Genomic DNA, 22,893 nt, shown 5'->3' on the forward strand with positions numbered 1-22,893 from the left:
TCACTTTGCCAGGTGGACGTGGGACAGGTACCTAAAGTTAACTTTCCCAAAACCGAGCCTCTGATATCCACCCACGGCTGCATGCTGAAAACCTGTTTTTTCCAGTTCTCCTCATCTGGGTTAATGACAACGTTCTGTTGGCTCACGCTAAAAACTGCATAACCATCCCTGACCGCTCTTTTGCTGTCACCTCACAACAAGTCCTTCGGCAAATTTTGCTGGCTCTACCTTCAGAATACATCCAGAATGCAAACACCTGTCTCCACCCTCACCACCACTGGATGTAAGTCATTATCATCTCTACCCCAGAGTCCCTCCATGGTGAAGTCTCCTGTGTACTAACTTCCTGCCTTGGTGCCCCTCTATCTTTCCTCGATGCCGTAACAGGTGTAATCCCTTCAAAACCTAGGTCAGCTCACGGGCTCTCTTGGCTCAACCCCGTGCAGTGCCCTTCTATTCAGCCAAGAGTGAACATAAGCCCCGTCAGTGCCCTGTAAGGTCCTGAATGATCTGGCCCCATTACCCCTTTGGCTTCCTTTATTCTAGCTACACTGACTTCTTCACGTCCGTCAACTCTCTAAGTACATTCCTACCTCTGCCCTGTCAGTCACATTTCCTATTTCCTCGTTCTGGACTCTTTTAGACCAGACACTCATATGCTCTCTCTTCCCAGCCCCTCCACATCAGGGCTCCAGTGTCATCCTCCAGTTGGAGAACACTTACTAAAATCCCCATCCCATCCCTGTCATTCCCTCCCTTGCTCTGTTTTCCTCTAAATACTTATCTACTTATTCATTTGTTTATTATTTCTCTCTCTCCACTATAATACAAGCTGCAAGGGAGCAAAAGGTTTTCATATCTGTTGTCTCCTGCTGCTTCCCCAGAACTTAAAAACAGAGCCTTACATGTAGGAGAAGCTCAACAAATATTTGTTGAGAGGAAAATGAACAAGCGTATTGTAAATGTTGAGAGAGCCTTAATGAAGGAGGCATTTAGGAAGAGCCTTGGAAGAAGGGATTGAGTGACTAGAGTATTGACAGAAGCCCTCAGAGCAAATGCAACCCAGTCCATCTCTGCCAGTAACTGGGATCTGACCTTGGTCCAGCCAGACCCTCCCTTGGTTGGGTTAGTTTTTTTTTTTTTTTTTTTTCCCTTCAATTTTCTCTGAATTGAATGACTCCACTTTTAAAAGTCTGAAAAAACAGCTGACATCCAAATAAGCATTTTCAGTGAAATAAGGCTATTTTTCTGACTTAACAGAAGCAACTTAATCAAATTTTGATTGTAAATTTACCAAAAAAAAAAAAAAAAAACCGACTGGTTGCAACTGTTAGTAATAATGAAATTGTTAGTTTTCTCTTAAGCCTTTTTTCATTGAAGTATAGTTAATATACAATATTATATAAGGTATACAGGTATCCAACATAGTGATTCACAATTTTTGAAGGCTATACTCCATTTCCTGCTATTATAAAATATTGGCTGTATTCCCTGTGTTGTATAATGTATCCTTGTAGCTTATTTTTACATAATAGTTTGTCCTTCTTAATCTCCTACTGCTGTCCTTCTCCTCCCGCTTCCCTCTCCCCCCTTGTATCCCTTGGTTGGGCTTTGATTGACCATGGACTTTAGGCTGGGATTTGCAGAGCCCTGGAGTTTCTGACATGGATTTCTGGATCTGGGGACAAAGAAAAACCATGTGACTCCACTTCTGCTTCCTCCAGGATAGCTTTGCTCTTCCCTCATGGACATTTAGCATTTGGCACAAGATGTCCTTTGAAAAGTGTCACATGGATGAAAACAAAAACTTGGACATCATTGCCCTTGGTGGTCTCTAAGGAACCTGGCCCTCCCTGGACATCAGAAGATCACGTGGACCACCCAGTCACTAAAGGGAGGGGGGATGAAAGTCACCCAGCTGGTAGAAGAGCGAGCCTTTGGCTCAATCGAATCTGAAGTAGAGGGTGTGAAACCACACCTTTGTCTGGAATCTTGACTTCTAGCCCGGGTCAACTGGTCTCCCCAAGGTTGGTGTGGGAGAGATGCAAAACCAGCGTCCCACCGTCTAGTTCAGTGGGTGAAGAACGGGGCAGACAGCCTGGCTTGGGGAATTCAGCAGGTGTCAAAATCCAGTTTGTTCAACTTCCTGGATGAATTAAGAGCCCAGGAGTCCAGCCTCACACTAATTAAATCATAAGAGAAACGGATCACGCGAAGAAAGAAGACACTGAGTTGTTGAAAGCGGCTGAAAGTCTGTGCTAATGACAGCTGATTCTACATTAACATGAATACCTTTGGTTAAGAGGGGAAATGTGCTGAAGCAAAGGCTTTTGTCAGACCAAACACATCTGTGAATAATTGAACAATATTCATGTTGAAGCAGTCAGCAATTTATCAGACTCGGCCTCCACTTTTAGGAGGAGTGAATAACTTTTTGAGCAAGGAGATTACAAATGTGTACACACACATGCACTATTCTTGCTGCAGATCAAAGTCCAGAACCCCACAGCTCTTGTATGTGACCATTTGAAATCATCTGCGTTTCATCCATGCAGGATTCAGAATCCAATGCAACTAGCTTGAACCCTCTCTGCCTGACTCCCTCCCCACTCCCTGACCCCAGTCACCTGGGGCTGTCAGGCCATCAAAGGCTCTTCCTATGGCGAGTGTGCTGTCTCTCTGCTCTGGGCCACCAGCCCCCATACACCTCAGACCTCAGAGGGGAACACTCTCCCACCAGAGCTGAGGCAGCTATGAGGGGCCAGGCTGTGTGAACCAAAATTCATGGATGAGGGAGTTCCCACTGTGGCTCAGGGGTTAAGACAGCATCTGTGACGATGAGGGTTCGATTCTTGGCCTCACTCAAGTTTAAGTGGCTTAAGGATTGGGCATTGCTGCAAGCTGCTGCATAGGTCGCAGATGTGGCTCCAGTCTTGGCACTCTGGCTACAGGTGTGTACCACTCACACATGCCTCCCCGTGTTGGCTCTTCCAAGTCCACACCAAGACACATAAGAGGCAGGAGAGCCAACACTGTCAGGGTCGGAATCCTGGCCCTGCCCTTTCATAGCTTTTCGCCTTTGAGCTATGTACTTAACCTCCCTGTGCCTCAGTTCTCTCTTCAGTTCTCTCTTCTGTAAAATGCTTAGGATGATACTGTCCTTACCCAGCTGCTCAGGGTGGTTTAAGGATTCAGAGAGTGAGTGCCTGTCAGGTACTCGGAAAAGCACCAGTTAGCACGCCCGCCTTCTCCCAGCTAGACCCTGGAATCCATAAGCGCTAGGACTCTCTCTTCTGTTGGCGCCGAAGAGCCTTGCACACAATGCATGCTCCACAGAGTACATTGATCAAGCATCGGCTATACACCTATGAAAACAGCTGGGGGATGTAGACTTGCCATGGGGCTGTGGTTCGAGGGTCCCTGCAAACCCAGCTCCAGATGGAGCGTCCTGGTCCCCCTCCCCTTTGAGGGGGTGTGCACCTTCCTTTCTGCCTGCTGGCCCCACCGCCTCAGGGAGCAAGACCGGTCCTGGTGATGTTTATTTTATAAATGGTTTTCTTTATGCGTACCTGGGCTGTCCCATCCCAAGGCCAAAGAATAGCGAATATCCTTTTAAAAATGAGCAGGCTGTCAACAGAGACAATATCCATAACATTCAAAAAGGAAGGCAGGAGGCAAGTGATGATATTAAAGGTCTTTCCATGCAGAGGAAGCAGGAGCAGTGCCCTCTGGACCTGGCGGAGCTGGCGGGCTGGTGTGGCTAGCGGGACAGGATCTGGCGGGGCTCTGAGCAGGTGCACATTGTAGGGGATCAGGAACTGAGGCAAACCAGGGAGGCCGGCAGATGCCCAGAAGACCTGAGGCAAGGGAAGAAGGCAAGGAAGGAGAGACAGGAAACGAAAGGAGAAAGGAGTCTTTCTCAGCAGAGAAGTGGTTTCAGATTAAAGAGCAGAAGAAGAACCTTTCTCCTCCTTTGCTTTCCCTGCAATTGGATGGTGATAAGGCAGTCACAGTATCACCTGAGGTGGGAAACTAGACGGTGGAAAGATGACAAACTGGGAAGCACTGGCAAGCAGGTCCTCTGAGACTGGTCATGAAGATTAGATTAGTGGCATAGAGGACATAGCGTCACCTATGCATTCTCGTGGTCATCATTATTACTGCACTTGCAGTGCTGGCATCCATTCACCCTGGAGACCAGGTATAGGAGATACACAAGTGAAGAGAGAAAGTCCCCACCTTGATGAGGGAGGAGGACGGCTGTGGAGACAGGAATTCCTAGGCAGTTAGGAGGGAAGTAGCACCCATCAGGAGTCCCTCAGTCATGAGGCCAGAACAGGTGAGCTGGGCTTTGGGGACAGGACCAGTCTCTTATCGCTCTGTGACACCGCAGCTGGGCTCACACAGGTGAGTCCTGAGGCTCCGGGCTGTGGCTCTCCCTGCTACTCAGACCTACGGGGAGGGGGCCAAGGGCAAGACACTCCAGTCCCTGCCCTGTCCCACCCCCATCATGGCTCTGCACTCCAAGCCAGCCTGAGCTGCCCTAGACCTTGGGAGAGGCTTCCTCTTATCAAGGTCGCTTTGGAAACTGCCTTCAAATTGTTTCCCTGGTTCAATCAACTTTCACATTCATAATACAACAGAGATCTACAGGGCCACCGAGTGGAAAGCGTCTGCGGTTTTTCATTTCCTGGCATGATTAGGGGATAATCACTGTGCTTGGAAAAATAATAAAGCCGGGGTCTGACACGGGATCAAAGCAAAGAGTCCGGCCACGTACAAAGGCCCCAAGATGCCATGACACGTGGACTGAAGCCTTGCTGGGGGGCAGGAGAGGGGAGAGGGCCTCTCACCCAGCCTGTGGAGGGGGCCACCGATCAAGCCTGCAGCTGCCTGCTCAGCATCAGCACCAACTGTACCTACAGGGAAATGACTTCCACGCTGGTCCTTGGGCCCCCACACGGGGAAGGCAAAGAGCTGAGCTTGCGGGCCGGAGGGAGAACTGCAGGTACAGCTGCAGAGACGGGTAGAGAAAGTAGAGTTATTGGCTACCATCTGCTCACAACTGCCCTTGGCCACCTAGGAGCGGCTGCCCAGCCATGCAGCTGGGGGACGCATAGGTTAACAGGTGCTGGGAGGCAGGGGTTCTTAGAAAAGAGAACTGGGGATGCGAGAGAGAGAGAGAGAGAGAGAGAGAGAGAGAGAGAGAGAGAGAGAGAGAGCAAGCTCAGGGAGGGGCCAGAATGAGGGGAGGTGCCCATGCTGACCCTGTTGGCTGTCTCCCCCCCTGACTGACGGAGAGAGCAATTCCAGCCCTGCCTTCTGGACGTGGAGGAGTAGGAAAGTAGAGACAGTGGTGATGTGCTCACCCTGAGAAGGGCTCCGGCTGGGCTGGCCTGGCTGCGCAGCCCCCAGAGGGACCAGGGGGAGAAGCCAGGGGATACAGCTTCTGGGTTCAAGAGAACAGCTCCTTCGGTCCAAGCACTGCACTGGACCCTGGCACTGTGAGAGACATGGAGGCCCCCGCATTTGCCCAGAGAGTGCCAACCACACTAGCTGTCAGATGTGCCTTTTCTTTTTGCCTCCCCTCTCTGGGTCTCCGATCCCACACCTGCAAAGTGAAGGGACTGTACCTGCCAATGCTGTCCGAGGCCCTCAGAATGTCAGTGCTTGGGGAGGGACTTTCAGGGAATTGTTGTGACTTTTTATTGCCATTCCTTTTTTTTTTAAAGCTGCACCCATGGCATGTGGAAGTTCAGGGGCCAGGGATCAAATCTGAGCCACAGCTGTGACCTATGCTGCAGCTGCAGCAACACCAAATCCTTTAACTCACTACGCCGGGCCAGGGATTGAACCTTCCTGCCCCCACAGCAACCTGAGCTGCTGCAGTTGGGTTCTTAACCCACTGTGCCACAGTGGGAACTCCTCTGTTGCCATTCTTAATTGACATGTTTCCCAGCCCTAATATAACTTCTCCGAAGGCAGGAATCTTGTTTCTCTTGTCTTCATGCTGCCAACCCTTAGATCGGGGTCTGGCATTAATACCAAAGTGCCGCAGCCTGAATTTATGAACAAGTGCGCCACGGAGGCTTTAGAAAGCTAGTCACCAAGTCCAAACCCACCCAGATTCAGAGTCCATGACTAGACATCCTTTCAAAATACATGGGCAGGAAAGTGTGAGATTCGAACACCCAAACCTGGTTTTAAGCCTAGCATGGTATCAGCTTTATTTTATACTTTTTTTATTTTTTTGTCTTTTTATGGTCACACCTGCAGCATATGGAAGTTCCCAGGCTAGGGGTCAAATTGGAGCTGCAGCTGCCAGTCCACACCACAGCCACAGCAACACCAGATCCAAGCCGTGTCTGCAACCTACACCACAGCTCACAGCAACACTGAATCCTTAACACAATGAGCGGGGCCAGAGATCAAACCAGCATCATCGAGGATACTAGTCAGGTTTGCTACTGCTGAGCCACAATGGGAACTCCTCGGCTCTATTTTAGAAAAGGCATACATGTAGGGTGCACTGAAATCCCCTACTCTCAAGAGAGAAATCTAGGGGTCGGAGAAAAGCTCTATACATGCCATTCCCCCCAGATGGTCCAGAGTTAATGCAAGAACATTTTGTCATGAAAACCAGGCCAAGATAAATGGAGAAGTGCCTTGAGCAAAATAAGGTCAAGGTTATTATTTCTTAAGGACGAGGGACACATTGGCCGGTTTTCCCTAGACTGCTGGGAGAATTCCACATGTAGCCTAGACTGGGGAGTCTATTAGGAGAATTTATTTTCAAGGAGGTGAGTTCCATTTGCCTTCAGAAATCTCAGGAGGGATACCAGCCAGGGCTCTGAAGCTGCCCAGGCTTTTCTCCAGCTTCTGCCACGCCTCCCCTTCTATAGCAACAGCTGAGCCTTGGAAGACCCCACAGGCATCTGCCTGCAGCCTGGGGTAGCAGCATATTCCAGGAGAATAGACTTGTGGTTGCCTGGGGCGAGGGGGAGGGAGTGGGAGGGATTGGGAGCTTGGAGTCAATGGATGCAAACTATTGCTCATGGAATGGATTTACAATGAGATCCTGCTGTGTAGCACTGAAAACTAGGTCTAGATGCTTACAATGCAGCACGACAATGGGAGAAAAAATTATGTATACATGTATGTGTAACTGGGTCCCCATGCTGTACAGTGGGAAAAAAAAAAAGTGTGTTGGGGGAAATAACAATAAAAATAAATTAAAAAAAAAAATTCAGTCCTACCTCCATCATACCAAAAGGAAAAAAAAAAAAAAGACTCTAGGGTTGGGGCTAGGACCTGTTTTGCTGGTGGGTGGTAAAGGTGGGGTGGTCCAGGGGTAGAAAGCCAAGACCTAGGGGCTTAAAGAGTCTCAGAGACATAGAAACAAACTTGTGGTTACCCAAGGGGAGAAGAGGGGGAATAAATTAGTAGGGGATTAACAGATACACAGTGTGATACATAAAATAGATGAGCAACAAGGATTTACTGCATAAAACAGGGAACTATATTCAATATCTTGTAATAACCTATAATGGAAACTAATCTTAAAAATTATATATAATATATATAACCAAATACAATTTTTTATATAATGATTTTTATTTTATTTTTTTCATTATAGCTGGTTTACAGTGTTCTGTCAATTTTCTACTGTACAGCAGGGTGACCCAGCATGGTGAATCTACATGTATAGATTCTTTTTTCTCACATTATCCTGCTCCATCATAAGTGACTAGACATAGTTCCCAGTGCTACACAGCAGGATCTCATTGCTTATCCATTCTGAAGGCGATAGTCTGCATCTATGAACCCCAAGTTCCCAATCCATCCTGCTCCCTATCCCCTCCCCCTTGGCAACCAGGAGTCTGTTCTCCAAGTCCATGTTTTTCTTTTCTGTGGAAAGGTTCCTTTGTGCCGTATATTAGATTCCATATATTAGTGATATTATATGGTATTTGTCTTTCTCTTTCTGACTTACTTCACTTAGTATGAGAGTATATATAAAACCAAATCACTTTGTTGCATGCCTGAAACAAACACAATACTGTAAGCCAACTAGGCATAAATTTTAAAAAAGAGAGGGCATTTGAGACACATAAGACATTGAAACAGGAGTGGCTGCGGAAAAGAGGTGCTTGCTGGAGCAAGGATGTTTTTGTAAGAAAATCTCACCTTTGTGTGAAATAAGGGATCAAGTTCATTCTTAAACAAACCCTCCTCCAATCCTATAACTGCTGAGGTTTCCATGGGAGGCCAAGGTGCATGCTGCAGGGGAGGTCAGGTGGGGCAGAATTTGAACAAAAGGAACCTGCTCCAGGGACCTTGATGGATACAGGCTCGTCCCACTGCTGATCATCAGCAGAAGGTGTTCCTACGAACAGTCCCTCCAGCTAAGAGGACAGGATCCTCTAAGGCCTTCTCTGAACTTAGATGTCCTCATTCATAATCCATGCCACATCTCCACGCACATCAAGTGTGGGGTCCACGTGATAAAGTAGGACGGAAGAACTGTATGGATATAAAGCCACCAACAAATACCTGGAAAGACCACAATGTTTTTGCCTTTCTCCACTGTGACCGTAGCCCCTGCTTAGCACAGGCGATGGAGAACGTCTTCTCCAAGTGGCCTTGACTTCACTGCTGCGTTCTTCTCGAGGTTTTACAGAGAAAGAAGTCTGAGAAGACTCGACCTCCAGCCATGCTGGTGCCCTCCAGCTCTCCATGGACACCCTCTCCCTGCAGTAGCTCATCCAGACGCCTTCCACGTGTTCTGACTCCCAAAGCATCGAGGGATGGACACAGGCTACCTTCAGGCCTGTATTAGGCAGCTTGGGCTGCCTTCACAAAGGACCACAGTCCTAGAGACTGGAAGTCCAAGATCAAGGTTCTGTGGGGTCGTTTTTGCTGAGGCCTCTTCTCTGAGGCTTGTAGATGGCCGCCTTCTCCCTGTGTCTTCACATGGTCTTCCTCCTGTGGCTGTCTGAGTCCTAATCTCCTGTTCCTATAAGGACACCACTCATTTGGATAAGAGCCCAAACGGTGACCTCACTGTACCTTAATCATCTCCTTGAAGACTCTATCTTCAAATATAATCATATTCTCTCTCTCTTTTTTTTGGGGGGGGGGCACACACATGGCATACAGAAGTTCCTGGACTAGGTGTCAAATCAGAGCTGTAGCTGCCAGCTATGCCACATCCAAGCTGAGTCTGTAACCTACACCACAGCTCATGGCAATGCTGGATCCTTTCACCCACAGAGCGAGGCCAAGGATCAAACATGCATCCTCATGGATACTAGTTGGGTTCATTTCCAAGGAGCTACAACGGGAACTCCCCATTCCCATTCTGAGGAACTGGGGGTTTGAACAGGGACAGGAAACACAGACAGCTCTGCTGTCAGCAACTCCAGGAAGTCTTTTCTGACTGCAACCTCTGCATCACGCAGAGGGGCCCTCCTCTGTGCTGCTTCGCATCTCATGGCAGCACTGCTCTCACCCCTGAGGCCCACCCACCATCGGCCATCAGAAGGGCAGGACCCTGACTCTTCATCTCTGGGTCCCCACAGCTTGCACAGCACCTCAAAAAACAGTGGTGTTCAAAAATATCCAGGGGATTAATGAGTGATTAAAGATGTGCCAGGCTCTGTCTTGGTGACAGAGGAAAGTTATCCTCTAGCTTAGTTTAGAGAAGGACGAGTCCAACACATACTATATAACACATGAGTAAAGGCAAGGTTTGATTTCTTGCTCCCTTTTACTGAGTAATCGATAACTTCTGAAAGTCCTTAAAAATAAGCTGCAGGGCAAGGCTAAGGATCATAAGAGTGGAGAACAGGACGACGTGCAAGGAGGCTGCAAGAAGCACTAATAATATGATGCTGGCATTACAAGGGATATCAATATTAATAGCAATATTAGTGCCAAAAAGCATCAGCCTCAATATTTTGCAGTTCCTTACAAACACCTTTAATGGGTGATGACAGATGGGTGATTTCAGGGTGAAATTGAAATGGGCTGTTATGATGGCTGAGAGATGGGGGAGCCATACGTATGCTTTTCTTTAACAGGATCCGTCTTCTGCCGCCTCCCCATGTCCTTAGCAGACCACAGGTTGTTTCAGAAGCTCAGGCTGTGCCTTGGATGCCCGTGCCCACCAAAGGTGCAGACCCAGGGCTTCTCTTCAGAGGCTGAAGGGCAGAAGGAGGAAATTATCCATCTATGAACTATGTCTCATGGAGGCCATTTCTGTGCGCGAGTGGTGTGGACTGCAGCTCCAGATGGGTATGTTGTCTCATTCCACTTTAAGCCAGAAACGTACTCCTGCAAAGAGTGATGGGGAATGTGGCTTCTTTGAAACTACATCCCACTGCAACTACCCCAGGGCTTACCCTTTGAAGAGATCCTTTGGCAAAATGATTTATATAGCCAAGAATCCTTTTGTGAAATGAATACAGGTGTGTTCTCCCTTAAGCAAATCGAATTTACAAATTCAATTTAATTCAACAAATGTTTATTGATTACTTTTTCTGTATGCAGGGCATCATGCCAGTGCAAGTGATAAAAAAGATATTTAAGAGGGGATTCCCTGCCCTTAGGAAACTCACATCCCAACAGAGGGAGACAGACAGGTAAACAAGTACTCCTACCAATGCAATAGGTGCTACAGTGAAGATGTGAAAATTCTCTGGGGATCAAGATAAACCAAACAATCCATTTATAATGGAATAAAAAGGAAAAGTTGCAGGAAGGAGGGGACAAATGGAGTGGGCCTTGAAGTTTGAGTAGGAGTTCACCAGGCTGGAATGTGGCCATGCCTAGCATGATGAGGAATCAATGTGCTTATATCTAAAACACACAGGGTGGTGAGGGAAAGATCATGAAGGAGAAATGGAAAGAAATGTTCTGACAAATAGGATGCTCTACACTGAAGGACCTGATTCAGCCAGATTCAAATTTTTTTTTTTTTTTTTTTTTTTAGACTTCTTTTTTTTTTTTAATTTTATTTTCCCACTGTACAGCAAGGGGGTCAGGTTATCCTTACATGTATACATTACAATTACAGTTTTTCCCCCACCATTTCTTCTGTTGCAACATGAGTATCTAGACATAGTTCTCAATGCTATTCAGCGGGATCTCCTTGTAAATCTATTCTACGTTGTGACTGATAAGCCCAAGCTCCCGATCCCTCCCACTCCCTCCCCCTCCCATCAGGCAACCACAAGTCTCTTCTCCAAGTCCATGATTGATTTTCTTTTCTGAGGAGATGTTCATTTGTGCTGGATATTAGATTCCAGTTATAAGTGATGTCATATGGTATTTGTCTTTGTCTTTCTGGCTCATTTCACTCAGTATGAGATTCTCTAGTTCCATCCATGTTGCTGCAAATGGCATGATGTCATCCTTTTTTATGGCTGAGTAGTATTCCATCGTGTATATATACCACATCTTCCGAATCCAATCCTCTGTCGATGGACATTTGGATTGTTTCCATGTCCTGGCTATTGTGAATAGTGCTGCAATGAACATGCGGGTGCACGTGTCTCTTTTAAGTAGAGCTTTGTCCGGATAGATGCCCAAGAGTGGGATTGCAGGGTCATATGGAAGTTCTATGTATAGATTTCTGAGGTATCTCCAAACTGTTCTCCATAGTGGCTGTACCAGTTGACATTCCCACCAACAGTGCAGGAGGGTTCCCTTTTCTCCACAGCCCCTCCAGCACTTGTTATTTGTGGATTTATTAATGATGGCCATTCTGACTGGTGTGAGGTGGTATCTCATGGTAGTTTTGATTTGCATTTCTCTTATAATCAGCGATGTTGAGCATTTTTTCATGTGTTTGTTGGCCATCTGTATATCTTCCTTGGAGAAATGTCTATTCAGGTCTTTTGCCCATTTTTCCATTGATTGATTGGTTTTTTTGCTGTTGAGTTGTATAAGTTGCTTGTATATTCTAGAGATTAAGCCCTTGTCAGTTGCATCATTTGAAATTATTTTCTCCCATTCTGTAAGTTGTCTTTTTGTTTTCTTTTGGATTTCCTTTGCTGTGCAAAAGCTTTTCAGTTTGATGAGGTCCCATGGGTTTATTTTTGCTCTAATTTCTATTGCTTTGGGAGACTGACCTGAGAAAATATTCAGATTCAAATTTTTATTCCTTCCCACTCAGCTGTTGAACCTAAGAGGTCAGTCACCACGGGATTTGTGTAGCTAGCAAAATTTCCTACCACGTTGACAAATGACTCAATTTACAAAAAAATCTGATTTATGTACTTAGAGAAACTCATTGATTCTGTGCGAGAGGTACATCTGTAAGGAGAGAATTGTCAAATCCAGGTGTTTATACAGAATAAAGAAAAGGAAGATGCTCACTGGAGTCCAGCGTTCTGCTGCCCCAGGCTATATCAGCAGCTCCAGGAAAGGGAAGATCTGAATTGAATGCCTACAGAGTTAGATTGGATGTGGGTTAGGAGGAAAAAATCCACTTGAACTGAAACTTATGAATGTGCCAGAACATAACATAGGAAGGAGGCCCCTGGGCCACTCCGGGGAGGCTCACGGTGCTGCATTAAGGAGACGGCCATCTCTGTTTCTCTGAATGCTCCTCCAGCTACTTTGGCTGCCCCCTTGTAGGTTTCAGATCTCACGGTTCAGATTTCTCACCTCTTCTGTGACCCTCTTCTGTTCCTCTGCCACCTTGTCCAAGTTTTATGATTAGAATTTAGAATTCCGAGTTTTGTTGTGTTGTTGATGTAATGATGGACAGATGGAGCAAATTCATCTTTATCATCATCATCATCTTCTTACTCATCATCACTGTCTTAGTCTGTTTGGGCTGTTATAACAAAAATGTTAGGGATGTGGAAAACTTATAAACAGCATTTATTTCTCATAGTTCTGGAGGCAGGGAGGTCCAAGATTAAGGCTTCCTGGTTCATAGATGTCCATCTTTTTCTCTGTGTCCTCACAGGGTGGAAAGGACGAGGAGCTCTTTAGAGTCTTCTTCATAAAGGCACGAATCCCATTCACGAGGACAAACGCCTCACCACCTAACCGTTTCCCAAAGGCTCCACCTTCTAATACCAACACATGGAGGGTTAGGCCTTCCAGATATGAATTTGGTGGCTAAACAAATTATTCAGTCTATAGCAATCACCACCGCTGTCTTGTCATACAGTTTGAGAAGTAAACACTCTCTTATTTGATGCCACCAGCATCCTAAGAAGAAGGCGGGCCATTATCCCCAAATTCCAAAAGAGGCGTCAGTTACAGACGTTATTTAACTTGTCCAGGGTCACACAGCTAAGTAATTGCAGAGACAAACCTAACATCAGGTCTCTTGGCAACCCATGCAAGGTACCCCCACATACAGCACACCACCTCCAGAGAAGGTGGACTCAGCCTCATTCATGAGCCAAGCAGAGGGCTGGCAATAGGGTCTGAATCCAGAGATCTTAGGAAGACTTTCCACCTCCCAGTTTTTCCGTGGGAGTCACAATGCACAACATTGCACCATTCAATACTTTGTGTGTGTGTGTGTGTGTGTGTGTTAAAAATAACTGGTTTGGGAGTTCCCATTGTGGCTCAGCAGAAACAAACCCGACAAGGGTCCATGAGGATGAGGGTTCAATCCCTGGCCTCACTCAGTGTGTTAAGGATACGGCATAGCCATGAGTTGTGGTGTTGGTCGCAGACATGGCTCAGCTCCCATGTTGCTGTGGCTGTGGCGTAGGCCAGCAGCTGCAGCTCTGATTCAACCCCTAGCCTGGGAACTTCTATATGCTGCAGGTGTGGCCCTAAAAAAAATAAAATAAAAAGAGAGAGAGAAGTGGCTTCAAGCTATAGAGTTTGTAACTTTTCAAAAGCCCTTCTACATGTTTTATCACAAAATTCATCTTGCAAGAGGGCAAGGGCTAGTCATGTTTGAGATGCTTCTCACTGCCAAGTGCAGCTGACACAGGGAGTGGTACTTAACACTCTTGTTCAAAGACATCTCGAAATAGAGGCGGAGCAGCTCCAGGACTTTCAAAAAATAAAGTCATACTGAGAGGGCACCAAGGCCTCAAGTTCTTCCCATCTTTCTGATCTGCATCCTCAGCCAGCTGGCAGCTCTCCTCTTAGTCACAAAATGGCTGCAGTCAGCTGGTCTAGGTATGTCCTCACACAGCCACAATCAAAAGGGGGAAAAGTGTCTCTCCATTTTATGATTTTCGAAGCAAAGGGTTGTAGACACCTCCCAGGAAACCTCCTCTTACATCTCATTAACCATGGGGGGGGGGGGAGATTTTACAAGCCCAGGCCTAATCAGACCTGGCTGAAAAAATAGAATTTCCTTGATTGGCTTTATCTGTTCATCATTCTTCCCCTAGAGAAGAAGGAAGGTCCATGAAGCATCCCTTGACCCAGCAGTTGAATAAAATCTGAGTCTATTAACCTGAAGAAGGTGGAATGAAGCCTAAATGGGCAACTAATTGGGTCTGCTACCTATCCCCAATTTCCAGAAGGGAAAGCAAAGATTCAGAACCTTCCCCCCAGGCCCCCAGGAAGCACGGACACTTCTCAGTAGCGCCACTGAACCTGGTGTCAGCTTATAGAAATACAACAGGTAAGCTTTATGATACTGTCAGCTATTAATGCCTCTGCTCCTGTACCACCTGTTACTAACCCTTTCAGGTATCTCGTTCCGAAAAGGACTGCTGTACTTAATCCTAAATTCTGAACTATGTTTCTACATGACCACAACACAAATAAAGCACAAAGGGAGGCTGGGCGTCCACACAACAGGAACTCAGAAGGAAACAGGGCCTGAAGAGGTCCCAGTGGTGAAAGTGGTACAGAAGTGATGGGAGGGACCACAGACACCCACTGTTGATCGGATGCCCCAGGTGGGCTGTGACGTTAAGAGAGAATGTTTAGTGGATTCACGATGACTGCAGACAATAAGCGGCTCCCAGACCAGATGAAGTCAGACGTCAGGGGCTTAGCCAACCCGCAATTCCCCTGGCAGGGTACTTCTTAATCGCAAATATTTCCACTGGTAGCACCAAATTGCAGGTCTTGTTTTTATCCACTCCCTCACCTGCCTGCTTTTCTGCTGTTGCATTTGCTCTCGCTGGTTTGAGTCAGGGCCAGCAGCAAGAGAGAACATTCAGGTGTCCATGCTCCCATTCTCATGGCGTGAGGTTTCCTAATTCCCAGCAGAGGGTAACCTTCAAGATTTGAGACCATGAAATCGGAACTCCCAGTAATTCTTGGAAACCCCTCCGATCATGTTATTCTGCATTTTTCGTCACACTTTGTTTTAAGATAAGAATGAGTGACTCTGATAATAAACAGTGAGTTGTGGGGGGGGGGTTGTATGATTATTACAGAGGTTTTCTGTTAAAATCTATAATAAATGCATGGTTGATTTCTATTACGAGTCAAAACATTATAACAAGATTATATACGTCAGTAATATGTAAAAATGATCTCTCCCCAATGCTGACATTTGATAATCGAAAACATTAAAAGAAGGACGTAGTAACAGAAATAAATGCCAGTAAAAATCTCTTAGAGATAATACCACAATATGAAATTTTTAATATTTAAAAGCTATCATTCCTAAAATGAAATTTTAAAACACACCAAGCGTTAACTGCCCTAGCCAAACATCTTGATCTCTTTTTTGTGTGACAGATATTCCAGATGGGACAATGTCTCCCATCTTGCATCGACCTCTGTCACTCTGGTAAGAGGACGTCCAGTAGTAACTTCAGGTTGAGTGTTAGGATTGCTTTATACAAGCTCCTTCCTTTTTTAACCACAGAAACATTTTGTCTACTAGATCTGATTTTGGGTGGGTCTTCAAATTCGTTATTGCTTCCACCAATGCAGATCTTTAAATCCGTTTCTGATTTAATGTTGCCCAATTCCCCCAATACCATCTTCTCTTTCCATTTCTCCGTTCAAGTATTTGCAAAGAACAGTAACTTACAGTAAATATCTGAGCCATAAACATTTTGGGGTAGTAATGAAATAAAATAACATCCAGCTCTCCTAGCAAGAGCTCCTAACAGCGCCACACAGAATCATGTGCCGAAATTGCCGACTTAGGGATATATTTCACTCCCCAAACTTATTTCTTGGAATGCCATCCATAAAGTAGTCCGTGGGTATAAGCTGACTAATATTTATTTTATTGGCAGCAATGACTTACCATTAGCAGCAGACAGGGTGCCGAATAACTCTTCTCTCACGGCAAAAACTAGAAGCAAGGCTGACTCATGGGACTTCAGAGCTGCTCCCCTACCTGCCTCTGTCCCGACGCCGCAAAACGCTGACCTTCACCTTCCACAATTTGGGTCAACATTTCCTGCTCTCACAGGGAGTTTGGGCTTGGGAGATGCAAACTATTAGTTTTTATGTGAGGACTGCACCCACAGTATATGGAAGTTTCCAGGCTAGGGGTCAAATCGGAGCTGTAGCTGCCGGCCTACACCACAGCCACAGCAATGCCAGATCCAAGCCATGTCTGCAATCTACACCACAGCTCACGGCAACTCCAGACCCTTAACCCGCTGAGCGAGGCCAGGGATCGAACCTGCATCCTCATGGATACTAGTCAGGTTCGTTACCACAACACCACCATAGGAACTCCCAAACTCGTACATTTAGAATGGATCCAGCAATGAGGTCCTGCTGTATGGCACAGAGAACTATATCCAATCTCTTGGGATAGACCATGATGGAAGATAATATGAGAAAAAGGATGTGTCTGTGTGTGTATGTATATATATGTATATACATATATGTTTTTACATATACATATAAATGTATATATATATATATATATATATATATATATATATATATATATGAATATGACTGGGTCACTATGCTGCACAGCAGAAATTGACACAACACTATAAATCAACTATACCCTAATTATAAAAAATTTAAAAATTAAGAAAATTTCCTGCTCTCATTTTTGACTTTGTCAGCAGGTTCTTTCAAAGCAGTAACATCTCTATGTTGGTTATTAAGCTCTCATTCTCACAAGAGACTTACCATACTTTCAACCATCTTCCCAGTTTTTCAACTGATTGTTCTCAGGATTTGGAAAAACACGCACATTTCCTGTGGAACATAACTCCTGCTTAGAAGATGGTCATAACAAGAGTTCCCATCGTGGCGCAGTGGAAACAAATCCGACTAGGAACCATGAGGTTGTGGGTTCGATCCCTGGCCTCGCTCAGTGGGTTAAAGATCTGGCATTGCCATGAGCTGTGGTGTTGGTCACAGACGCAGCTCAGATCTGGCGTTGCTGTGGCTGTGGTGTAGGCTGGCAGCTGTAGCTCTGATTCAACCCCTAGCCTGGGAACCTACGTATACTGTGGGTATGGCCCTAAAAAAAAAAAGGCAGTCATAAGGCACAGGCTGGTGTGTTCAAGTCAGATCCTGAAGGATGATGTCATGAGACAATTTCCCACATCCAGGCATGAGAGCCAGAGCACCCAGCACAGCCCCTTCTCATACATGAAAATCCTCCGCCCTGGAACTCCTGCCCCCTGCCTGCCTTGTCTGTTCATCCCAAAGCTCACGCAAACCTACCTGCCTTCTCCTCCATGTCTTCTGCTCACATACACCCCTTTGCTGCTCTCTGCAAGCCCAGCCCCCACACAAGCACCTCCTCTCTCAAATCCTAATGTTCTGAGCAAAAATCAGCATCAGCCACGAGCTTGGTCTAATTGTCATCGGGACAATTTAATCAAAGCAAATGCAGGCGAAGGTGTGAATCATCCATCAGTGTCCACTTACCTTCGGTGTGATGCTCACTAGCTTCCTTCATCCTCCTGAGCCTCAGTTCTTTCATCTATAAAATGGAGAGAAAAATTTCCGGCTCATAGTATGTTTGAGGAAATGAAACAATATTGGTAAAGCATAGAATTATTAAATGCTAGGAAACTGTGAGTAGTTCTCTTTCTTTTCTTCAAAGAGAGTTTTCTTTGAATTTTAACTACAGAGCTTTGGGGTGCAGGTGGATCTTGTGGCAGCTACTGGAATGGCAGGCTTAGCCCCCAGGAGCAGAAGCTGCTGTATTCGCAAATCCAAACGTGATGAAGTGTCTGCACATGCCTCTCTTTCGGCTCCCTAAAGGGGCTATTCCTATCCACCAAGCCTGGGTCAATTCCAGAAACTTCTCTGCATGTTTCCACAGTAGGGCTTGGACAGAGAGGTTCAGTCCACCAACCCAGTGCCTGGCCCACTGTCACTGCCCTCAGCCTGGCCTGCAGTCAATGCTCAATAAACGTTTGCCACATCGAATTTCCTTCTCCTTGGATTAATCGCTGGCAGACTCGAGGAGTGGGGCCCCCTGGGTGGCTCCGGTGCCCACCGGCTTCATGAGTCATGTCTTCAAAGGCCTTACAGCACCCCCCCACCGCCTCTGACCTCTCCGGCTTCTTCAGCATGTTTATGGACATAATTACAGTGTGCTATTGATTTCCTGACAGCCGCCCTGATGTAACTATTTTACAGAATCAAGCTAATTTCATACATTGAGGTTTTTATGGGCTCTGGCAGACTCAACCCAGAAGTCACTGTGTCTCCTCCTAGGGCCCTCCCGCCCCTTCTCAGAACACTGCTTCTCTCACCGTCCTTCGGTGAAGCCCTGCTGGGCTGCCTGCAATCCAGAGCCCCTGTCTTTTCCTTGTAGCCCCATTCCAATGGCCTCATGGGTTGGCTGGCCATGTCTTGGGGAAACATCAAGGTGTCTGAGGTTCCAAGAAGCCAGGGCAGCGCATGGAGGGGGCAGAGATGGACCCCAATTATTTCTCTAATTTTTAAACCCGGATCTGCTCTTACATTTTGAATACATTCCTGGGCCCACTGAAGTTTCCCTTCCCTACAGGCATCAAATAATTTACAGCTCGCAGAGTCTTTCAAGAAACATAATCTTATCTAATCTGCCTATAGATCCCATGACTGTGTTATTGCACCCACTTTACAGATGTGGAAATTAAGGCTGGAAAAGTAAAGCAGCTTGATAATACAAAATGTTAACAGGAAGGGAGTTCCTGTTGTGGCTTAGTGGGTCATGAGCCCGACTAGTAACTCACTCAGCGAGTTAAGGATCCGGCCAGTACTGCCGCCAGCTCCAATGTAGGCTGCAGACACGGCTCAGATCTGGTGTTGCCGTGGCTGTGGTGTAGACCGGTGGGCAGTTGCAGCTCCAATTCGACCCCTAGCCTGGGAACTTCCACATGCCACAAGTGTGGCCCTAAAAAACAAACAAACAAACAAAAACAAAACAAAACAAAAAAAAAGGTAACAGCAAGCATATGGACATTCTTCACGAAAAGGCTTCCCGCAGTCATTTCTCCTCCATTTGGAGATGCAGAGTTGCAGAGCCAAGATTTAGACAATTAGCCTTCTCACGCCAAGCGCTTTCTTCTACACTGCTGGTTCCTTGCTGCTCTTTCTCAGGTCCACAAACACAGTTCCCCCTCATGCAGCCGGGTCTTGGCCAGGCTATTTTTACAACCCTCTGCTTTCTGCTGATCCAGCTCACAGCTGCCCCTGATGGTGAGAATCCCTCCTCTGTTCCCTCCTCTACCAGAATATCTTCCCTTATAAATCTACCTTTCATGACACTCTTTACCTTGAATGTAGTAGATATGTTGTCTATAAGATTATATATTATATATATAATGTATATAAGTAAACATTTCATAAAGGTGTTCTAATCTTGGAAGTCCCTTAATGCAGTGTAGCTGGGTTCCCAGTGGATGTCAATGTTCCATTTTCCCAACAGTCACCGTTGTAACCTGGCAGGGCCCTGTGGGGCTCCTGGGCACATGCCTTTCTGTGTCCCCCTATTCTCGTTTTTAGGGACTAAACTTCAGGATCCATGACCTTCCCTGAGTTCCAAAGGACAGGTTCAAGCCGATGCTAATCAGGGAAGGGAGGGATGCAGAGACCAGGGAGGAGCAGTTGAGAGACAAGAGTGCAGCCCTGGGGCAGGGTCCTGGTTCCTCTTGAAGGAATATACGTAGCAGTATCTTTGAGCCCTTCTGCAGAACTAAAACCCTCAACAAATGGAAGATGTTAACTACTTGATTGAGCATTCTTCACTCTGGAAACATCAGAGCCAGTTCTGGGGCCACTAAACACCACCTTTGAGAGACAATGCAAGCTTGCCTCCACCCTGGTCCGTAACTACAGCCCTATTTTCCACTCTCAAAACTATAAAACCACCTCCCAATCTCTTCCAAGGCGGGCACAGTCTTTAAGGCATTAGCCTACCATGACCCTCCTTTGCCTGGCAAAGCAATAAAGCTATTTTTTCTCCTTCACCCAAAACTCTGCGTCCACCTTTCTATTCAGCACCAGTGGACAGAGGCCAAGTTTTGGCAACACCGTCCTCTAGCTGAGGAGCCATAAGACACACCAGGGATGTTGAGTTCAGCCTTGGTTCTGGGAGTGGGACCCAAGATCAAAGCCAGGTCTATCAGTACATCTATATAGCCTCAGTGGTCCAAACGGAAGGATCATATAGACTGTAGAGAGACTGGCTCTTCCTGCTGGGTGTGAAAGAAAGGAGAGATCTCCTGCTGACAGTAGGGTCAACATGGAAGAAGCAGTCAAAAACTAGAGTCTAGGTCAGACATGTTGAGCTGCAAGATCAAGCCTTGCCTAAAGCTAACAAAGCTTTTCTCCTGACTCTTCGGTGACAAGAATCAACTCATTTCTTTTTGTGTAAACTAATTTCAGTCAGGCTTACGAGCTCCAGAGGGTTCTAAGGTAAATACCTGAATAGTGATGTCTGTTCCATAATAATGCCAATCAACCTAGAGGCAGCATAACCCTTTATTCAGACTTCTTCATCATAAAAAGAGAATATTAAAAACACAATTTTGGAGTTCTCGTCGTGGCTCAGTGGTTGACGAATACGACTAGGAACCATGAGGTTGTGGGTTCGATCCCTGGCCTTGCTCAGTGGGTTAAGGATCCGGCGTTGCCGTGAGCTGTGGTGTAGGTTGCAGACGCGGCTCGGATCCCACGTTGCTGTGGCTCTGGTGTAGGCTGGTGGCTACAGCTGCGACTGGACCCCTGGCCTGGGAACCTCCATATGCTGTGGGAGCGGCCCAAGAAATGGCAAAAAGACAATAAATAAATAAATAAATAAATAAATAAATACAAAAATTTTAGCTCCATTGATCCTTCTTATGACTTAGTGGAATTTTGTTCTTTCCTAGTACAAAATAATCCATTAGAGAAATTCATACACTACTAACAACCAAAATGTACTCACTTTTACTTAAAAATGTATGTTTTATGAAGTTGGGATGGATCATCAGGTTGTCTATGAATTCAAAATTCCTACCTCAGTCACTCAATGACATCAGGTTTCCTCAGTTAAGGGGGAAAATAAGTAGCCAGATTACCTGGGTTCAAGTCCTACCTCTATCATTAATATGGACGTGATCTTGAACAACTGGTACCAGTCCTGGCATGTCTCAATGACTTTATATGTGAAAAGGGTATATTGATAGCATATGACTTATAGAGATTTCATGAGATTTCATGTGTGGTATCTGGCAAAGAGTCATGTAGTAAGAGCTCAGTTTGGGACAAGTTGGGTTTGAGATACCACGGCTGTTCAAGAGAGCCAACCAGTGGGCATTCTTGGTGGGAGTCTGTCCTGTGCCTTATAGGAGGTGGAGCAGCACCCCCGGCTGCTCCTGTGTCAGTAGCACTCATCATCCTACCAGGCTGTACAACCAAAACTGTCTCCAGACATTGCCAAATGTTCCCAGGGCGACAACACCCCCACCCCGCTAGCTGAGAATCACCAGGGTACGGCATTTCATGTCATAGCTATACTGTTCGTTATTGTCGCACAGCTAAAATGCACACAACATTGGAAGGTGATAGCAGTATTGAAGTATCCTCACACTGTTACAGTTTTCATAGGAATCCCTTTTGCATTTTCACATCCCATGTAATACTGAACTATTATTTGAGGTAAATGATCTGACATTAATTTTTATTAAATTTTCCAAGAGATTTTTGTTAAATAGTTATTATTTTTATCAAATGTCTTTAAGACACCAACTGAAATTTTCTCTGCGTCACTGATCCCTGGATTGTATTAATAGAATTTGTAACATTAAATCATTCTTGCCTTCTTGAGATAATACAGAAGTGAACATGTTATGGTATTCATTTTTTAATATAGCAATAAGTGTGAGTTGGTGGTATTTTATTTAAAGATTGTTATTTCAGTTCTATAAAAGAAAATGAATAGTGTTTCTTTACTTTTGTTTCATTGTTAGGGTTATGATGGTTTCATAAAATAATCTTGAAATTTTCTATCATTTTATATGATTGAAAATGGTTTGTTTTCCCCTACAAATTACACATTTCTTGAATTACATCAACGAAACTGATCAACAACACAAAGTCAAAAGCCTTTAGGGGTGATAAGGCTATAGCAATTTTTAAAAATAATTTCTTCAAGTTCTCTATTTTTGAGTCAATTTTGTTGATTAATATCTTGCTAAAAATCATGACTTTTAATCAAAATTTTATAAAATAGTATATAGGAGTTTCCGTCGTGGCTTAGCGGAAATGAATTTGACTAGCATCCATGAGGACTCAGGTTCAATCCCCGGCCTTACTCAGTGGGTTAGGGATCTGATGTTGCCATGAGCTGAGGTGTAGGTCACAGACACGGCTTAGATCCAGTGTTGCTGTGGCTGTGGTGTAGGCCAGCAGCTGCAGCTCCAATTCAAACCCTAGCCTAGGAACTTCCATATGCCGCAAGTACAGCCCTAAAAAGACAAACAAAAAAAAATAGTATACAGTACAATTAATCTCATGCAACGTGTTATAATTTCA

General features: G+C 45.6%; 1 long non-coding RNA gene across 1 annotated transcript in view; it reads right to left on the reverse strand.

The window, feature by feature from the left end:
• LOC102164739 overlaps positions 1 to 22,893 on the reverse strand; it is a 173,986-nt gene that overhangs the window by 114,046 nt on the left and 37,047 nt on the right. Inside the window, exon 2 of the long non-coding RNA XR_002338583.1 lies at positions 17,809 to 17,863. This is a non-coding gene — a long non-coding RNA (uncharacterized LOC102164739). The remainder of the gene's footprint in view (positions 1 to 17,808; positions 17,864 to 22,893) is intronic.

Source organism: Sus scrofa, chromosome 14, assembly GCF_000003025.6.
Source record: "Sus scrofa isolate TJ Tabasco breed Duroc chromosome 14, Sscrofa11.1, whole genome shotgun sequence".
NCBI lineage: Eukaryota > Metazoa > Chordata > Mammalia > Artiodactyla > Suidae > Sus > Sus scrofa.